This window comes from Micropterus salmoides, unplaced genomic scaffold (assembly GCF_014851395.1).
Source record: "Micropterus salmoides isolate LMB-PRFRI ecotype aquatic unplaced genomic scaffold, ASM1485139v1 Ms_hic_scaffold_3377, whole genome shotgun sequence".
Classification (NCBI taxonomy): Eukaryota; Metazoa; Chordata; class Actinopteri; order Centrarchiformes; family Centrarchidae; genus Micropterus; species Micropterus salmoides.
This window is the reverse complement of record NW_024042681.1, coordinates 1-15,480: the sequence shown is the minus strand read 5'-3', so window position 1 is coordinate 15,480 and position 15,480 is coordinate 1. Positions and strand designations below refer to the sequence as shown.

General features: G+C 40.9%; 1 pseudogene; it reads right to left on the bottom strand.

Moving 5' to 3' along the window:
- Positions 1-16: 16 nt before the first annotated feature.
- LOC119884353 lies at positions 17-13,677 on the bottom strand (annotated as a pseudogene).
- Between the last annotated feature and the right edge of the window lie 1,803 nt (positions 13,678-15,480).

Here is a 15,480-nt window from a genome sequence, read left to right as displayed (position 1 = left end):
AGGCGGGACTTCCTGCCAGTGCTGCTGCACTGGACGATGTCTAGAGGAGGTGGTTTAACTGGGAGGGCGAGAGAGAGAGAGAGAGAGAGAGAGAGATTTTTCACTTTCTGAAACACAGCTAACCACAGAACAGAGAAGTTTTATGCAAAAAAAAAAAAAGAACATTTTAAGGTTTGTTTCTCATCTCACCCACAGTCAGACCAGAGCATGTTAAGTATAAAGTACAGAATTGCCAAATACTTGTTTTGATAAGACTTTTAGTTTGGCAGATCAGGGGGTGTGTAGGGAAAAGATTGGAGTGTCTGCCCTGAAGTCTCACATGGTTTTCAGCCACTGATGCAACACACCTGGGAGGGTCGCCAGGAGCACAACAGTATAGATTGTACAGGATAAGCCAATAATGATGCATCTGACAACAACTGCTGGCTTTTTAGTTTAGAAGAAGGGAGGCTAGCAATTTACCCATTTTAGACAATTAGTCAAGGGTACACAGCAAATCCTAAATTCCCCACTAGGCAACCATTTGCTTTAAAATATCAGTGCAACAACTGTTGGGTCAACTAATTCCTACAATAAGTAAGTGACTACAATTAGGTGGTCAGGGTTAGGGTCAGAATGTCATACCTGATTAAAAGTGAAATGTTGGGAACATCCCTGCATTAGGCCTATTTAAATGAAAACGCAGCAGGGCATATACGTTCAGCACTACAAATAGGCTTAAGTGAGACAATAGATAGAAGAGAGTGATTACTAAAATAGATGGGAGAGGGTGAGTGAGAGGAATGGCTCCCATTTGGTGAGAATTTTAACTTTTTTGGCAGGTAGGCCTAATCCATCCCTTTCACGTTCATCCATCCTTGAATCCTCGCAGTGCTCTTCTTTTTTTCCTTCTTTTATTGATGGGTGATTATTTTATTTTTTCTGTTTCAAAAAATTAAACAGGAGGACAATGGGAGAGTATTGTAAAATATGGGATAATCCCGGGAGAAATGGGAGGGTTAAAGACCCGATTTACACTTCATCGACTTGGATGGATCTGATCTCCAAAAAAGCTAAGCGTTAACGCATTCAAGAAGCAGTCAAGATGGATTCCTCGAGAGGTCGCATTCTAGCCAGATGTTAAAAACTTATAAATGCAGCGATCTCTACAAGAAACATACGTAATCAGTCAGTTACTTACGTCGGTGAGTCATGATAATGGCAGCTAAAGTTACAATAAAATTACTGAAGTTAGCCGTTTGTTCTCTGTCACACTAAAGGAAGACAGCTCCCGCGGTTTTCACCAGAGATGGGGACTCAAGTTTGAGACTCGTCCTCAAAAGACTTCAGACTTGACTCGGACTCGAAGTGCGGGACTCGTGAACAATGTTTATTTTTAGGAAATGTCTGATGAGCTCGCTGTTATTCCCCTCCCTCCGTTACCTATAAACCTGCATACGTAACACACAGTATCAGCTACGCCACATGTGAGAGAGGACAACAAACAGCTGTGTCAGCTGCTGTGCCAATACAATAAGACCAAAACAAAGAAGCGCTGACGGCAAAATAGGTTGGTAACCTGAGGTTAGTAAACATGTTTAGCTCAGCATTGGCCATCTAACGTTAGCTTGCTTCTTGCTTTTGCTACGACCTACCGGAGGTTAACTTCAACTGTCGTTCGTTATGAAAAGATGCATGAGCGTTTGTTTGCTTGCCAAACTTGTGGTGGTCAATTACTAATAATTTAAGTCCCGCTAGCTGCCATCACATTAATTATTAACACTGGCTGCAAACAGGTTACAGGTTTACTGTTGATCATGTAACGTCATAGTTTTATTTAGCTATAATGTTACACTAGGTTTTAGAGTCAACGGGTTTGTTGACTTACAGTAGTTAATAAGATGTAATTAATTGCATTGTACATTACATGGTTGTGCTCAGTAAGAGCAAAACAGGTTACAGTTACAGAATTCCTTATAGCTATGCAGTTTTATAAGCAGCCTGGATTGAACACAACAGGTGATACAACATTCATTATAACCACGAGAGACTTGAGAATCGACTTGGACTCTAGCTCAGAGACTTGTGAGCATCTCTGGTTTCCACACATCATATCAAATACGAGCTGACCGTGCAGTTTATGGCCAAGGGAGCGGCGTGAGTGAAGTCAATAAAACTTTTGTCTCGCTCATAGCTCATAAATATGAGTCATTCATATATTTGTGTTAGTTGTTGGATAATTGTTAGCTAATGGCACACAAGAGCTGCAATCACCTGGCCAACAGAGAGACGCGTGTAAATGAAAGTGATTTTATCATTTTAAATGGGCCAGTTTCTTCAACCGACTTTAGTTAAGACTTAACTTAACCCTCATACGTTGTGACTGTGTTATTGTTTTTCCAAAAAGAAATGTGTGAGTAAAAAAGTAAAAATACTAATGGGGCTTATTATGTTGAAAATGAAAATAAAAGCTCTGTACAGGAAGTGAAATCTCAAATGAAGAAGCAGCATTTTGAGAGCTGAAGAATCAGCTCCCTAACTGTGAACATGTATTAATATTTAATGCCAACTTTTCTATAAGCTACAGCTCTATATATGGAACTGCGTGTTTGTGCGCGTGTTGCTGTCATGACATTGTACTGCAGCCTTGTTGAGCAAAGTGGAAGCAGATTAATAATTAAAACTAAAAGAGGACAAAGGGGTACATGAGAGAAATGAGAGAGAGAGAGACAGAGAGAGAGACAGAGAGAGAATATGGTAAAAGAAAGTGAGAGAAGAACAAGTAAGAAGAAATGATCAACTATTTCGGGAACAGAAACAGTCTCGGTTGCAGATGTTTCAGACTTTAAGTTTACAAACAACGACAGAAATGTGTTTTGCCAAGTTGGACAGAATCCAGTGAAGGAGACACGACCAAAATAGGGAAGTATCTTGTGGCAGAAAGTAAGTATTGATGGAAACAAGAGCGTAGTGTTCAGTGCTTCATCAAGTTTTACCAGTTTCACATTTATTTTCTGCAAGAGTCCTGTCTCTTGGCAGCCATACCAATGTAAACCCTGCTACTGCTGGATGACTGAAAGCTAAGCAGGTTTGGGCTTGGCCAGTACCTGGATGGGATACCTCCTAGGAAAACTAAGTAGCTGCTGGAAGTGGTGTTGGTGGGCCAGTAGGGCGCAGTCTTCCCTCTGGTCCTAATAATAAGATCCCAGTGCAGTGATGGGGACACTGTGCTGTAGGAGATGCCGTCCTTCAGATGACACGTTAAACCGTGGTCCTGACTCATAGTGGTCATTAAAGATCCCATGGCACTTGTCGTAAAGAGTAGGGGGTTCCCCAGTGTCATGGCAAAATTCGCAACCTAGCTTTCTCCATCTGAGCATCTAATCATCCCCCTCGTGATTGGCTCAATGTTTCCTTCCTTCTCTGCCTCAAGCTGATGTGTGGTGAGCGTTCTGGCCCTAAATGGCTGCCGTGCATCACCCAGGTGGGTGCTACACATGGTGGTGGCTGAGGTGAGTCCCCCCCACTTCACTGTGAAGCACTTTGGGTTCTCTTGGGCACTTTGAGTTTCAATGATAAGCGTTATATAAATGTAATGCATTATTATTATTATTATTTATTATTATCAAACAAAGACCAAGCTTCTATCAAACTATTGTTTTTACCTTCTGCACAAGATAAGTTTCTTTAATCTAACCAAAGAAGCTTTGGGGCCACCTCATTATCATCCATTTTAGTTCTCGCCTAGATGACATTGATTTGACAGTACTGTAGTTTGCACTAAGATCACTCATTTTGTTGCTTGATAAGCAAAACCAGAAGCTGCTGCTGCTAACCTGAAACTGATGGACTGTTCTGACATAACAACCCTATTGTCAGCCAAAAATTTTGATATTGGACGATTCTGACAATGTTGGTTTTTTTGTTGTTGTTTTTTTTGACATCCAATACAAATGGTTACTGCTTTGTACAATGTCTTTGCATTTTTGTTTAAGGTTGGTAAGATGATGATTATGGCAAATAAACTATAGTTAGGGCTAAGATTACACCTGGTTAAGATTAGGGAACAATCATGGTTACAGTAAATTAAAAAATTTATGTTAATTGCATCTCTGCTCCAGGAAAGTCCAGTGCATGAAAGTAGTCCTCGCTACACTCCTATCCAACACTCCAACCTCCACACCCTTACTTTCCACCTACATACTTCCTGCATCTACAGGCAATGGACGTAAATCACTTGAATGTAATTCCCAGGATACCTCATAGGGAATGAATATCATCTGCACAGTCCTCCTCTCCCACAACATGTAATATTGACTAAATATTCTTGACTCAAGGTCGACTCTAGGTTTGCTTTTTCTGGTGGTTTGAACCACATCACACACATCTGTATCAGAGAATAAAGTTTTTCCAGTTGCTCCATTTTCTGATTAAGACTGTAAGATGTGGTGGGAAGTTCTGGAAAAAGCTAGTAAGTGGGTTTGTCATCTCTCACATCTGTTGATTACGTTTAAAATCATTTCAGTCTGTGTTTCCTGTGTTGTCAGTTTAATTTTTACCTCCTGTTTTGTGTGTCGGCTCTCCACCAGTCCGGACGTCTGTTCTCCCCGCAGGCTGACTGACACTAACTCCTGCAGTGATAAACAACATCAGAAAGCAGCAACCAGGCTGCACCACTACAGCTACTAATCAATGGGAATGTTTAGGCTACTCTTATTGTGAATAATTTACATTTTAATTTTTGTGCAAATCAGTGTAACAAGAATATCTTAAAGTGAAGCAAAGTGATGATTGTGTTTAAAAATACATGTACAACATTGTAGATACTGTTGAGAAATTTTAAAAGATAAAATACATTTCATTTCAGTGCAAACAACGATGGGCTGCAGCTTGTTGACTTCTATTTGGATTACTTTTCTCATTTTTTAAATTAAGCTCTTGTTGAACCACAAAAGGCCTCTTGTTTAAGAAGAGATTGAAATCATGTCATGGTTCGAATTACGGAGTGGGTTGGGTTGGGGGGGTCTGACCGACTTAATTAAGACCTGGAAAAAACAACAGTTCAGGGGGTCTGTCTTACCTGTAATTGTAAATATTACAATATATTTCCCATATTCATGCCTCAAGAATATTGAAATACGATTTCAGATTTAATGGACCATACCGTCCATTGAATGTCTTGTCTGCCTGCATCACTCCAAGCAGCTCATTAAAGCCCAGTGAATCACAAAACAAGCTTTTATGAGAGTGACTGCTGGCATGAGACTTGCTGGAAGTTTTGCTCTAGGTGGTGACCCCTGCCTACAAAAGTTGTTGTGTGGAATGGGGCATTCAACAACTGGCGCAATTAAGACTGCAGACATAAAGTATGTTTTGTAATGTAGTTATTTAATGCTGTTGTGTTTGTTTGACAGAGATGTTTATAAAATGATTGAGCAACTGGTATTTCTGGATACCGAGCAGTAGTGAAGGGATTAAACATCAAATCAAGCTTGAAGACACAGGGTTAAGTTTAAATTTCGGAAAAGCTCCTACTCACCTCTGCGATGTGGTTTCAGGTTGCGGTGGATCGGAGGGGGCATGGCTTCGACTGGCTCCTTTCCACCGACAGTGTTCATGGTATTCCTCCGGAGAGGCGGGTGAGTGGAGCGACGGGGGTCAGGGGGGAGTTACGAAAACCCATGTGGGCGGGTGGGGGGACTTGCCTCCCCAGGGATGCCAGGTCACCTGTGGCAGGCGTGGGATGAATAGGAAGGGAGGGAGTTAGGGGGGTCATTGGGACGTAGTTGGCATCCTGGAGCTGGACAGAGGGGTCAGAGGAAGGAGGTGGAGGCACCCTGAAACAAGAGAAGAAGAAATTAGAAACTCAAGTGCATTTTTTAAAAAATGGGCATCCGTTGGTTGTTCAAGCTGGTCTGTGTGTCCAGTTTAGTGAAATTTTATAAAATAAACATTTAAAGAAACATATTATTAGTATACTATTATTTCAAAGACAACACAAAGATCTATCAGTGCTTTTTGTTTAAACTGCAGAACAAAACTGATTTTATTAGGGCTTCTATTTTATGTTTACAGCGTGTTATATCTGTGTTCTGTCAAAGCAAAGTGGAATGAAATCTGAATTTGAACACTTTAACTTTTATCATGACATGAGTCACCGACATCTAAACAAAGACCAGTCTTTCAGTTGAAAAGGTCCAGGCTCCTTAAATCCACACACAGTTGCATCATATCATGTATCTTCTGACTAACCTTGGTGCAACAGGAGGCTCAGTGGTGGCAGCGCTCATGAGAACGTAGTGTTCGTCCACATCATCATCTTCAGAGCAAACGCTACCCAGAGGTACCATGCCTTTATTAAACTGACAGAGAGAGAAAGAAACTTATATTTAGAAATGATAGCGATAAAGAAGATAAAGAGATGGAATACATGAAAATATTTAAAATTTTACTCTTGAGTTTTAACTTACGAAGTAACTGCTGAAGCTCTCGCTGAACTCAAACATGCTCGCTCTGTCAGACAGTGACTGAGGGATGTAAAGAGACTCATAACCTGAAACACAGAGTATAAAACTTGAAAAGGCGTAACAGCTAGCCTGGCAGTTAACAAATATGTGCCTACTAGCTACCTACTAAGTATGTCTAGGTGAAGTCTAATTAACGTGCTGTGTCTTGTTTGTAAAAGGCCAGGCTAGCTTTTCCCCTCTGCTTCCAGTCTGTATGTTAAGCTCTCTTGGATGTAGGTTCATATTTAGTGCACAGACATGAGTGGTATAGATCTAACTCTCAACAAGAAAGCTAAGAAGTATATTTTGCAAAATATTAAAATATATTCCTTATAATTGTTCCATAATTCCACAAGGACAAATGAGCAAGTACCAAGGACCGCAGCCCTACCTACTTTTGATTAGCAAACATGTAAAATAAATTTAAAAAAAGATACAAATTAAATAAAATTCTTCAAGAGCTACTTTGTAAATGGACTGTATAGCAGCAGCGTCATTCTCCAATGAGAAAGTGATAAATTATTCTATCTAAAAATGTATTGGTTGATTGTGTCATGTGATGTAAACAAAACTTTTACTACAAAAATGCTAGCCACGTGGCGCTGCTTATGACGCTACTTTGTAGCTTAACGGTTTTACTGACAATGAGTTCCTGAAAATAACACGAAAGTTATGGGAACTGCAGCTGCGGTCACTTCACCCGACGCTGACCGTGAAGACCCTGAAGCTTGAGAAGAAAGCTCTGCTGCTCTACCTTGCTGGTCTGCTGCTGTACCACACAGCGACAGCCCTGGTCTGGATGTAATAATAATAATAATAATAATAATAATAATCTTTATTTGTAGAACACTTTTCAAAAACAAGTTACAAAGTGCTTTAACAAGTGTAAAGACAATAATACAAAAACAATACAAGACAAATACACATTTAAGATAAATATAAAATAAGTAAAATAGAATAAAATAAAAGGGATAAAATAAAGTCAAATAAGATCGGGAAAGGCTCTCCTTTAAAAGTATGTTTTAAGAAGGGACCTGATTTCCTCGGGCAGGCTGTTCCAGAGCCTCGGGGCCCTGACAGCAAACGCTCTGTCCCCTTTAGTTTTCAGTCGAGACTCTGGAACAGACAACAGACCTCTGCCCGACGATCTCAAGGTACGTGCTGGTGCGTATGGGACTAAAAGGTCAGAAATATAACAAGGCGAGAGGCCATGAAGAGCTTTAAAAGTGATCAATAAAATTTTAAAGTCAATTCTAAAACATACTGGGAGCCAGTGTAATGAAGCTAAAATAGGAGTAATGTGGTCATATTTCTTTGTTCTGGTTAAAAGCAGCTGAGTTCTGGACAGTCTGGAGTCGATCAATAGATTTTTGGGTTAAACAGGTGAAAAGGCTGTTGTAATAATCCAGGTGTGATGAGATGAAGGCGTGTAAAATGGTCTCGGTGTCCTAAAAAGTTAACATAGATCGAATTTTTGCTATATTTCTAAGTTGATAAAAACATGATTGAACAAATTTTGTGGTGTGCTGCTCGAAATTTAAATTACTATCAAACCAGACACCAAGGTTCTTTGCCACAGGCTTAATGTGATTTACTAGGGAACCAGCAGATGGCAGATGGCAGTATTTGCCATCTGCTGGGACCCGATCACCAGGATTTCTGTTTTGCTACTGCCTCGGTTGCCCCAATGTGCCACTGTGTCTGGTGCGTCTCATTCAGCCAGCAAAGTCTCCATTCGGTGTTCATCTGCCTTGGCTCCAGCTGAAACTGGCCACTCTGCCTGTTTTGTCGCTGTCATTGACCCAGGCCCATGACCCAGAGAAGACTAAATAGCTTGATGTGTGCCCACACACACACACACACACACACACACACACACACACACACACAGGATTTTTTGACCACAGTGGATGCTTTGAGGATAGCCAGGGACTTCATACAGCATAATGACAGACAGAGACAACATAGATAGCCTACAAATATTAAGAGCAGGGGTGAGTTTAACGTTTCTTTTTAAACTACTTTTATTCTCTATATTGTGTTAGCTGTAATATAACGATCGCAAATGGAAATAAATCTGGAGCGTGTGTGCTTGAACGTCAGAAAAAAAAATCTGTAGGCGATTTTTAACTATAAAAGGTCTATGGCAGGCAGCCACATCAAGCTCAGGGACCACAGCCCATGAGCAAGCAATGCATTCTGATGTCTAAAAATCGTTTTGGCTTGTGTCGTGACGCAAATCAGTTGTGTGATCAAGGGGATGCTGGTGTTTTGTGTGTGCGTTTTGTGTGTGTGAGCGCGTACGTGTGTGTTGGGTGGTGGTATTGCGAGTGGGCCCGACCAAGTTCAAATGTGTTCCACGGTCCATGATGAGTACAATGTAAAAATCACATGTAACTTTTTGACAGAACATTTGTTCAGCTTTAAGACATCTTCTGCAGAGTGGAAACAGATCTTGACCACGTATGAAGGTAAAAATGGACAGAGACAGCAGATAACAAAGCATCAAGTCTGAGCATGTATGAATATAAACAGAGGTCTGGTTGAAAAAAATCTGTTGTGGGGCAAAGGTCTCGTCTTATGAATTAAACTAATGCTAATCAAATTATGGTGCAAACAGGCACAAATTGTTTCAGCTGTAAGGATATAATCCCTCAACACTGCCGGTTCTGCACAATAAAGCAGCTTTATAACCACAGTGCTCTCTGATCTCCTCTGAGGAATCACGTTTAAAACTCTCTGCCGGCTAGTAGTGGCGATCCTGCTTCCTACAGGGATTTCACGCCCACTGGGAATTAGGAGCATTATTTATTTCCACTGATTAATGCGCCTACCAGCACATTCAAAGCTCACTAATAAACACGGTACAAAAAATGGTGTACAAATGACACATTGTGGATTTACAGGTCATGTGCCGGAATATTTCTTGGCTGGGTGGACTGACTTAAGAGTGATATTGATCATCTCTCTGCGAATAGACATAATATATTTTAAAACCAGGCTGTTAATTAAGTCAGGACAGACAGTTCACTTCTTACCTGTCTGTGTGCGTCCTGGCGCAGTGACAGTGTTACTCCTCGGCATACCTCCTCCCCGTCCCTCCACACATCCGTCCCTCCTCTCTGACTCTGAGCTGGATCGAGGGAGCATGCCCATGGGCGAGCTCTCTCCCTGGGCTGCGATATTTGGGGGCTTCGGCGGGCGTGGAGGAGGAGTCCTGGTGGGGGCGTGGAGCTCCGCCTGGGTTAGGGAGTCCACACTGGGGGTAGAGGATGGGCGGCGAGTGGGTCGTGGTTGCACGGCTGTTGCTGGGCGGGGGATTTGGTAAGCACTAGTGGTGTGCGAGTGCGTATTTGGCTGCACGGTGGAGTGTGTCTCATCACTCAGAGATATCTCCACAGGCCGTAGGTGGAAATCCAGGGAGTGCTTCCTGGGATGAGGAGATGGGTGACAACGAGCTCTGCCAGCTCGTTTCTGGAGGTCAGAGGTCATGCTGGCATCCAGAGACTGGCTTAAAGGGCTTGTCATGGTGGCAACTGTCCACAGGGCTGTCCTATAGATGGAGGAAGAGGAGGAAGACGGATTTGGGAGGCCGTTGGGAAGGAGGGAAGGAGAGGAGGAAGAAGAAGAAGAGGAGGACGTGTAAGAGGGAGGAGGGTAGAGGTTGTCGTTGTAGTCGGTTTCAAGAGAGGTGGAGGAACCTGAAGGAGGTCTGGACACAGAGATACAAAATGAGAGCGTTAAGTCAGGAATTATGAGTAACTGTGTGACGATTTTTAAAAGGTTCGAATTCAGTTTCTATGTGCTTCAAATCAAAGAGCTCCAGGTGAGCTCCAGTCAAATCACCAGATCTCAGCAAATGACAACCAAAACTATTTGGCATTAGATACAAACTTGTCCAAATAAGGAGGTTTTATTGCTTTGTGTGAGGTTTTTTTGTTTTTTTTGTTTTTTTTAAATCCATGGGTGTGATCCAAGATAAACCCCTAATCCTGTTCTGAGATTCAACAAGTCTGAACCTGTAACTCTAACTATCAGCCTAGTTGATTTAACTTCAGCTGATTGTCTTTAGTCTGAACCAGAGTGGAAAAGTTGAATTTGTGCATGTACTGTATGTATTTTGGGGTCATTTATGTTATTATGCTTACTTTACTTGATGGTAAAAGCTTTACTCAAATGGACGCCAACACTCACATGACTCATAATTTACTGTTTACTATTATCATTGTTATTATTTGTTTTGCTTGTTTTAGTAACTGATTTTAAATGAAGTTTACAGTTTGTAAAGAAATATGGCTCTCTGTTTTGGTTCTGAATGCTACAGTGAAGCGTGGCATTATGGGGACCTATAATTGAGGTCTATATACCTTAAACTCACCAAATAATTTCACTTTGCATTTGCTCATTTGTGAAAAGCTGAGCAAAACAAATAAGATTTTATTTTTTTCTGTACATGATGACTAAGCCATGTCATGTCTCCATGACATGATGTGTGTTTACCTGATGTGACTCTGGCAGTGTGACAACCACAGGTAATCTTCTGCAGCGGCATCATTCCCCAGGCTTTCCACACTCACCGCATCATATGGGGGTGGGACTGACCCTGTTACCGCGGCAGTGCCTCTGGTTGGGGTGGACGCTGTAGTGGAGGACGAGCCAGAGACAGGAGGTCTCTGTGGAACTGTAGAAAGAAAGCCACTTAAATGAGAGATCTAATAACAATAACTCCTAGCAGGAATGAAGTTATGAAGAATGCTAATGGAGTTATGAAGAAGTTATGAGAAATTCTTCTAAGTTCCCGCATCTGCCTGCAGGGCATTGGAGTATCTGAACTATTTTCTTTAAAGCTCAACCTATCAACATGGATCTTTTGAAGCTCCAGCGCAGACGAAATCTGATAAATTAACAGTTAGAACATCTGCTAGAAACATTCGAAAATCTCTCAATATAATATTAAATCAAAACCTTTCTGACAATATCAATCAAAACTAAAAATGATTATCTTTGTAAAGGTGGAGTTAGTGGCTGAGCTGTTGCATTACATTTTACATGTGTACATAATAAAGTGGCCACTGAGTGAAGGCATTCAACGCTAAACTGGTGTGAATAAACCCTCTTAAACAAATCCTGCAGTCTGACTTGTTTTAATATAAATACATTTTTAGTTTAGCTTTTACATTATGGGATATGTCTAATTTACTTCAAATATGAATTCCCAGTGTAACCGGCCCCGAGGTTTGTAGTACCGTCTGGACTCAAACTTGTGACCTCAGGAATGGGAAGTCGGACGCACTAACAAGGAGGTTAAAACCCATGGGCACGAGCATCTGTTGCTAGCACATCTCTTAAAAGTCTAGTGTGTAATATTTAGGAAGATCTTTTGACAGAAATGCAATATAATAAACATAACTATGTTTTCAGTGGTGTATAAAAAGACCTTACATAATGAACCGTTATGTTTTTAATACTTTAGAATGAGTCATTTCTATCTGCATACACAGTAGGTCCCTTTACATGGAAGTCGCCATGTTGCACTGCTTGTCAGCCACCGTAGCTTCATCTACACTCTTGCAAAGGGAGGGGTGAGCGGTGAGTGAGTCCTTGGTTGCAAATCAGCAACCCTCAGCACTAGATGCCACTAAAACTTACACAGTGAACCTTTAAGGCGTTGGGGAGTGAGGTTTACTCACTGCACAGCCAGCTGGCTACCGTTACACCAGCTATGGGAAAAGATGTATATCAGCGAAAGTACAATAAAAATGTGTTGGGCTCCAACAAATGCCTCATAGTGTTACACATGCTGTCAAAAGTTGATCTTGACATGATGGGGCCTGGAGGTACAAACCCCTGTATTGTGTAACCTTTGACTCTGAGTCCTCCTATTGGCCAATTGATCTTATTCTTTAGGCCGAGATTGTGAGTCAAAAAGTTACAAAAACATGAGTTATAAGCCTGGATACAGAATGAATCACCATGGGTATTAAAGTCTTAGCTATTATAACAAAAAGAAGACAAAGTTAAAATTACTGTACAGGGCTAAGCTTATATATAATACCATATTTTATGATATTTTAAAACATTTACCATATACACATCTGAGTCACCGACACACACAATCCCGAGGATTTATCTCTGCATGTTCTCTCTCCTCCCACTAGTTTTCACACTGGCTCAGACACGACCCACACACATATCTATCCTTTTCAAATGCAAAACAAGAAAGGTGCAAGGAATATTTTGATTCCCTCCCTCTCTCCGTCTTACCGTCATCGGTCGGGTTGAAGCCACAGAGCAGGCAGATGGAGGACACCCAGCGGTTCATGTCCTCTTCAGACTCAGCCACCAGGTACCAGGTCCTCTCCTCCGTCCTCAGGTCGAACACAAAGCTGCTCTCCAGCTCCTTCTTTGTGAATGTCAGGCCAGCATCCACCTGAGGGAGAGAGGATACAGAGAGGGACAAGAGGCAGAAACGTTTTCCTTTTAACAGATATTACTAAAAAATACAATGAAAAGCCCATAAAACTCGAGCTTAAAACTAAAGACAATTCAATTATATAATTTTTAAATGTTGAAGCATTTATATTGAGTTAGCATTAAATCCAGAAAATTGAGTCAACCTTAAATTGCAAGCATCTGCACCACACAGTGATAATCTCTCCACATATTAACTTGAGTTTGGTGAAGTGCAGTGCTTATCCATAAATAAATACATACAGTAGAATAATTACATGAAGAAAAAAAACATATAGATACAAAATAAATCAACATTTTATCAAACTGAATATTGAAATAACAAAAAAGAAAACAAATACACAATACTAAATATTATATTATATTTAAACATGCCCAATTCGTTTCAGATTTCTTTTGGTCATCAATTAATGAAATTAAATGTTTATAGAAGTATTAAATCAATACTAAAATCATAAAAATAATACATTTTGGCTCATAACACCCAGCGGCCGGACTTCCACTGACATTCAGTAGTTCTCCAACATGATGTCAGACCGTCCTGTGTCTGTCGGTTTACCTGTTCACATAAGTTCAGATTAATAGTTCTGATTGGCCGGCGGGACTGCTGGTTCTTGTAGTATTGCAGGACATCTGGCTCACCAGTCAGCCGACCGCTTCGCAACACGAACCAACGCCTCTTCCATGCCTGGAGAGAGTCCGATACAGTTATTACTAGAGATTATTCAGTAGTTTTTTCCTTATTTTCTTGTTAACATCAAACAATATCTAAATTATAAGCTTTTAAACATACAGATTTAATAGATGTCAACATTATTATAATTACTTTAAGGTCTTGAGTCGGTTTTTATCTAAACTGACATCTCCACCCACTTACACAAGATTAAAGGCTGCAAATTTCATTACACGCCACAATACAAAAGGTATTGGACTGAAGGAGATACTGTCATAGATTCATGGTCCTGAGAGGAGGATCTCTTAAGAATAATGTTTATGGGCCCCTGACCTCTCCTGCAGTCGTAAGGACAAAATTGCCACTTTTTCCACACTAATTATTTTCTCACATAATGATCATTATGAAATAAAATAAAAAACAACCTCCTGTCTGTACTGGATGCTGGACAGTTGGAAACAGTAAGTAGCTTACCTCAACCTGCACGTAATTTACAGACAATATTAAAATAGATCCAGTTTGATACGTTCATTTAGATTTAATTATGGCTGTTAAATGTTAATTTTACTATAAAAATACACTGAGACAGTAAAAGATTGCCTTATGGACATTTTTATGGTGGCTTTTAATCTTGCATCAAATAGTGAACTGCATACTGTTTGCAGACTTGCATGTAAAAATCACCAGCAGTAAATATTGTGCTAGTACTAGTATTGAACTACAAAAAACAAGACAGTTGCAAGCCTTTAATTAGAGTTATGTAAAGCTTTTGATTGGACAGTTAGGTCCTAGAGATGTGGTGAGAACAGCTGCGCAGAGGGGGCCCAGTTAGATTTTTTGTCATGGGGCCCAAAGTTCCTGGTGGCGGCGCTGCCCGTGAGTGATACACAAGATGACACCTCATATTTCAGTCATGACTCACCATCTGTGTGTGTGTGTGTGTGTGTGTGTGTGTGTGTGTGTGTTTGTGGATTCAGTGTTAGTATGTAGGTAGTGTGTGTGAAAGACACATCATGATTATTTAAAGGTGTGAAGCCGAGCATGAAGAAGGATTTTAAAAATAAACAGCATGTACACACACATCCTCGTGTCACAATCTTCGTGGGGACACGTCATTGATATAATGCATTCCCACAGCCCCATCGTAATCTTAACCATCATAACCCCCGACACTAAAGCCAAACAGTCCTTTAAACTTGTGAGATCCAGCATTTTGACCCACAACTGTAATGGACCCCACAAATATAGTAAAACAAGTCTACATGCACGCACTCTACCGATTCACATTTCAGTGACATGATCTCTCTGTTGAAGAGTCACTAGAAGTATGTTCGTGAGGTGTGGGTACCTGTGCTGTAGCTCGGCGTGTGAAAAGGAATCAGAGAATTTAGTTTTTCTCCATAACTACCTGGACACAGAATTGTTGAAGAAGAGTGACTCAAACATAGGATTGTGCTTCTTTTTGTGTGGCTAAATACCGAATGTGTGCACGTGTGTGTGTGTGCGTGTGCGCGCCAGTGAGTTTCCACCAATCCAAATCCAGCTTGTGGATTGTTCTTCACAAAACTAACGTGACTCCAAAGGCACGCCTGTGTGTGTGTGTGTGTGTGTGTGATCAAAGTGCACAGCAATTAAATAATGTAGAGCACGCCCACCCCCCCTTTCTCGCCAAACACTGCCAGGAAGAGGAAATAGCTGAACAGGAAATGCTGGTAGAGATGGCAGTAGATGTGTGTATGTTTGTTTTTGTTTTTTTGTCCGGCCCCCCTCACTCTGTTTGATGATCAGTCGTCTTCAGGCTGCTGGACAAATAAAAGCAGCGGGGTAGCAGAAGCTAGTATGAAAATATTT